This window comes from Cynocephalus volans, chromosome 13, assembly GCF_027409185.1.
Source record: "Cynocephalus volans isolate mCynVol1 chromosome 13, mCynVol1.pri, whole genome shotgun sequence".
Lineage (NCBI taxonomy): Eukaryota > Metazoa > Chordata > Mammalia > Dermoptera > Cynocephalidae > Cynocephalus > Cynocephalus volans.
Window position 1 is genome coordinate 55,772,011 of NC_084472.1, and position 6,000 is coordinate 55,778,010.

Here is a 6,000-nt window from a genome sequence, read left to right on the forward strand (position 1 = left end):
ATCACATGATTAGCAAAATAAGTGCAGATGCTATGGATTCATGTTTTTGCCTTTCTGTGTTCATGCCAATTCATTTTAAATGTTAAATCTCTTTTTGGACTTTGTGTTATTAGATCTATACTACTCTACTAACTTTTTTTGCATTCACTGTGAATCTAGACCATGCAAGGAGGTAAAGGAGGAAATGAAGAGGAAAGAAAATGAAAGGTACCATGGTACCAAAAGTTATTAATTGTTTCAGGAGACCTTGACTAAATAAAGGAGATTGTAAGACACAATCAGCCTCCACAGGTGTTCCACTGAAACCCAAAAATTTTCTATAGGCTTTCAAGGAATGGTAAAAATCCTGGCATGGATCCCAATCCATTCCAGTTTTGACTTTCTTATTTATTTTCCAGAATGGAAAAAACATAGATTTGGCATCACACGACTCTGTCCTAGATATCAGCCAAATGTTTTAGAACAGAGAAATCACAGTCTTTGCAAAGTAGTTAAATTATCATAGAAAATTTTAGAGAACAGTCTTTGTATGAAATCATGTAGGTCCCAATACTTGAATATAACCACCTTCATTTCTGAGCCAGATTTGGCAAATAGGATCATAATTTTATTTGAATATTGAGCTTGCCAATTAACAACTGTTCATTTATACCCGCCCAGATGCTTCACTTCTTAACTCACAGTAAGGCCACATTCTACATTTGCTTTGAGGTTTGCCATTACAAATCTGTAAGAGTTCTTCTGGGAATTTTGGTGGCTCCATATGCCCTGAAGCTTAAGCAAGCCAACTTCTAAGCTCAATAAATGAGCAGACAGTAACTCTCCATTAGCAGAAACCATACTCAGGTTTCAGAAACTGGAAAAGAGTCCTGAATCTTTCCTCTACCTGGAAAAAAATTTACATGAAGGGAAAAATCCAGAGACAGCATTTTCTAATTCAACTTGAACATCTCCAAATTAGAACAGTCTGGATCCTCTATATATCCCCTTACTGAAATACTGTGATTTGTACCACCATCCATTAAGTTAGAGGAGCATGCAATACTATATGTTTTGAGGACATGGAGAAATGAACAGAGTCCACAGGTCAACCAAACTTTTTAACCAACTTTACTTCAGTCTATTGAATTGCACAGCACTCCATATTATTTTGGAATTTTCAATTTTGACCTCCTTTTGGATTATTTCTAGATCTTTCATGGCTGCTTTCTTTTATTGTTTTTCTTTTTGACTCCAACAAAATATTTTCTTCCCCTTTCAAGAAATAAAGTAATTTTTCCTTCTCCATTGAAAACTTTCTTCATAATCACAATCAGAGCACTTTTTCCAGTGCTTACTTTAATTTTATTTCTTCATTTTTGTAGCATGATACAATAACTGCACCAATCTTTAAGAAATAAAAAAGTTCAGAACATATCCCATCTCCTTTGATATGGAACTTTCTTTCAGGTCAATATGATTTAGAGAAGCCTTGAAATAAGCAATAGGTAGCATAAAAATAAAGACTTACATCTGATCAAATGCAAAACCCAGCCTATTTAAGGTTTCCAATAATTGGTTTCAAATAGGAACTCTCATAAACAATATCATAAGCAGCCAGTTCTGCATATTCCCAGAGTTACTACATTCTCTTCTGGTTGAGTACCTAATTTTGAAATTTTATTCAGCCACAAAAGACACAGTAGAGAAAACACTCCCATCAAATACGAAGAATCTGTTAGGGCCATCTTTTACAAATAAGGTTAAGACACTACCATTTTAATTTTCAAAAGGGGTCTTCTCCTCCTTAACACCAAAATATATATACATATACATCATTTTAGACAGTTATTCAATAGAGCAGTAAAGATTGTGATGTCTTTTTCCAGTTGATGGCTTCATAGATTAACTGCCTGTCCCAAATGTCTCATTGAAAAGGTTAATATATCTTGCTTTGTCATCATGAAAACGTGAGGTTTCTGAACCTGTTTCACTCCATATCTAAGGAAAAAATAACACTATTTATTTATGTAGTTCAATAACTTCAAATATATAGGCTACTCTTTCTTCCCACCATGAGACAATTTGGGTGACTGCTAAGATTTAGTCATGTATACTACACGAAGCTGAGTGTTAACTTATATCTCAGCCAATGGACTGTAAGGGTCTAAAAGTCTATACCATGAGAAATGTTACAAAAATTGAATCTGAAACCAAATGTCTTGAAGAAATCCCATTTTAGGGTTTGTGATTTACTGAAAATCATAAAATTAATACGGTAAATCTGAAATATATTAAAGAATTCTATGATTACAGCATAAGCAATGTTAGGTAAACATGTTCAAGATGTATCAAAAATTTTTCATTTTATTTCATTTATTCTTCTTGGAAGTTAGCCAGAAATTAATGGTTGGAAAAGAATATATACATTATAAGTCCTGGGTCCAAAATTTTTAAGCAAACTTTTTAAGGTGAGTCATGTACATACGTTATGTAGTAATAAATGGTTCATAATGAAAAACAGCAAATCCTGCTCCATTCCTCTCCACTACCAATTCCTACTCCCAAGGGCCAACTACTTTTGACTTTTTAGCTGTTTCTTCCAGTATTTACCTTCATATTTCTTAAATGTAGCGATACAGCATACCTTGTTTTGTTGCACTTCATTTTATTATACTTCCTAGATATTGCATTTTTTTACAGATTGAAAGTTTGTGGCAACCCTGTGTCAAGTAAATCTATCCGTGCCATTTTTTCAAAGCATGAGTTCACTTTTGGTCTCCGTGTCACACATTTTGGTAATTCTCGCAATATTTCGAACTTTGTTATTATCTGTTATAATGATCTGTGATCATTGATTTTTGATGTTACTATTTGCTGTGGATTGAATGTTCCTCCAAAACTCATCTGAAGCTTGATCTCATTTTAATAGTACTAAGAGGGTAGGAAATCTGATTATGGTATTTGAAGGGTGGGACCTTCAAAAGATGATTAGATTGTGAAAACTGTACCCTCCTAAATGGATTGAACCATTCATGGAGTAATGAGCATGTTTCCGATGGCTTTAAAAGAAGAGCAAGTGAGGAGGTTAGCTCTCTCTTGCTCTTGCTGTTCTCACCATGTGACACCCTGAGTTGCTGTAACATCACCACCCAGAAGAAAATCTTCACCAGATGTGTTCCCTGGACTTTGGACTCCCCAGCCTCTGAAACTGTAAAAATTAAATTTCATTTCTTTATTAATTAACGAGTTTGGGTATTCTGTTATAAGAAACAGACCACAAACTATGCACTATTAATTGTTTTTGGGGTACCACGAACCATGCTCATATAAGACATCTAACTTAATAAATGTAGTGTGTGTTCCGACTGCTCCACTAACCAGCCATCCCCCCATCTCTCTCCCTCTCCTCAGGCATCCTATTCCCTAAGACACAGCAATATTGAAGTTAGGCCAATTAATAACTTTACAGTGGTCTCTAAGCGTTCAAGTGAAAGAAAGAGTTGCAGTCTCTCACTTTAAACAGAAAACTAGAAATGGTTAAGCTTGGTGAAGAAGGTGTGCCTAAAGCCAGGATAGGCCAAAACCAAGGCCTCTTGAGCCACACAGTTAGACGGGCTGTGATTGCAAGGGAAAAGTTCTTGGAGAAACCTAAAAGTGCTACTCCAGTGAATACACGAATGACAAGAAAACAAAATGGCTTTATTGCTTATATGGAGAAAGTTTTAATGGTCTGGACAGAAGATCAAATCAGCCACAACATTTCCTTAAACCAAAGCCTAATCCAGAGCAAGATTCTAACTCTTTAATTCTATGAAGGCTGAGAGAGGTGAGGAAGCTTCAGAAGAAAAGTTGGAAGCCAGCAGAGGTTGGTTCATGAGGTTTATAGAAAGAGGTCATCTCCATAACATCAAAGCTCAAGGTGAAGCAGTAGGTGCTGATATAGAAGCTGCAGCGAGTAATCCTGAAGATCTAGCTAAGATCATTGATGAAGGTGCCTACACTTAACAACAGATTTTCAGTGCAGGTGAAACAGCCTTTTATTGGAAGAAGATACCATCTAGGACTTTGCTAGCTAGAGAGAGTCAATGCCTGGCTTCAAAACTTCAAAGGACAGGCTGAGTATCTTATTAGGGGCTAATGCAGCTAGTGACTTTAAGTTGAAGCTAATGCTCATCTACCATTCCAAAAATTCTGGGGCCCCTAAGAATTAGGCTAAATCTATTCTTCCTGTGCTCTCTATGTGGGACAACAAAACCTGAATGATGACACATCTATTTATAGCATGAATTACTGAAGATTTTAAGCCCACTGTTCACAGTACACCTAGTCACCCAAGAGCTCTGATAGAGATAGACAGGAAGATTAATGTTGTTTTCATGCCTGATAACACAGTATCCATTATGGAGCCCATGGATCAAAGAGTAATTCTGACTTTCAAGTCTTATTATTTAAGAAATACATTTCATAAGGCTATAGCTGCCATAGGTAGTGATTTCTCTGATGAATTTCTGAAAAATAATTGAAAATCTTCTGAATAAGATTCACCATTCTTGCTGCAATCAAGAACACCCATGATTCATGGGAGAAGGTCAAAATATCAACATTAACAGGAGTTTGGAAGAAGTAGAATCTCAAGAATGACTTTGACAGGTTCAAGAACTCTCACGAATGACTTTGAGAGTTTTAGATTTAAGTGGAAAAGTAAGTGCATTTTTAGAAGAAATAGCAAGAGAACTAGAATTGCAAGTGGAGCTTGAAGATGTGATTGAATTGTTGCAATCCCTTGATAAAACTTCAATGGATGAGGAGTTGATTCTTACAGATGAGCAAAGAAAGTGGTTTCTTGAGATGGAATCTACTCCTGGTGAAGATGCATGAACATTGTTCAAATGACAACAACGGATTTAGAGTATTACATAAACTTAGTTGATAAAGCATCTTCAGGATTCGAGAGGATTGACTCCAGGTTCGAAAGAAGTTCTACTGTGAGTAAAATGCTATCTAACAACACCACATGCTACAGAGAAATCTTTTGTGAAAGAAAGACTCAGTCAATGCAACCAACTTTTATTGTCTTAAGAAATTGCTGCAGCCACCCCATCCTTCAGCAACAACCATCCTGATCAGTCATCAGCCATCAACATCGAGACAAGACCCTTTACCAGCAAAAAGAGTATGATTCACTGAAGGCTCAGCTGTTCATTAGTGTTTTTTAGCAATAAAGCATTTTTAAATTAAGGTATGTACATTTTTTTTAGACATGATGCAATTGAACATTTAATAGACTATAGTATAGTGTAAATATGACTTTTTTATATGCACTGGGAAATTTAAAAATTCATATGACTCGCTTTATTATGATAATCACTTTACTGGGATGGTCTGGAACTGAACTGGCAATACCTCCAAAGTATGCCTGTAATGCTATTTTTAACATGTTAGTTTTAGGCATTATCTGTCAACTTCCTTTTATAGTAGATGAGGATTTATCTCTCCACCATTATCCCACATCCCACCTACCCACTTACCTCCATACTCCCAATTAATATGTATGTATATGTTAATAAATAAAATTTTATATAATTTATTATTCAATATATAATATATTGACATATAAATGTTAATATATATTAAATAAAAGCTAGTGCTTATTTTATCATGTGTGGATAAGTTTTATACAAAGCACAGTTAAATGACACATATGTGTGCATATATGTGTGTGTGCATATATATGAGTATACACTCAGTGTGGACTGGTTGCTTTTTGGCGCTGCTGCATTGTAGTAGACCTGGAATCTCCTATACTGTCATCCTTAGACACCCCTTCATTGCTCTCCTGTGTTGGGTCACCCTTTTTCATTAATCCTAAGTTTTTCACTTTCTTAGTTTATTCCATATGTTCCTACAGTAATTTTTTAAGAAATTGTGCATTAAAGTTACATGTTTCAAGTTTCTCATGCTTGAAAATATTCCTATTGTATTCTTATCCTAATTTAAAGTATTTTCAATATGAATATT

General features: G+C 35.2%; 1 pseudogene; it reads left to right on the forward strand.

The window, feature by feature from the left end:
• LOC134361683 (tigger transposable element-derived protein 1-like) overlaps positions 1 to 5,188 on the forward strand; it is a 33,124-nt pseudogene extending 27,936 nt beyond the window's left edge.
• The last annotated feature ends 812 nt before the right edge of the window (positions 5,189 to 6,000 follow it).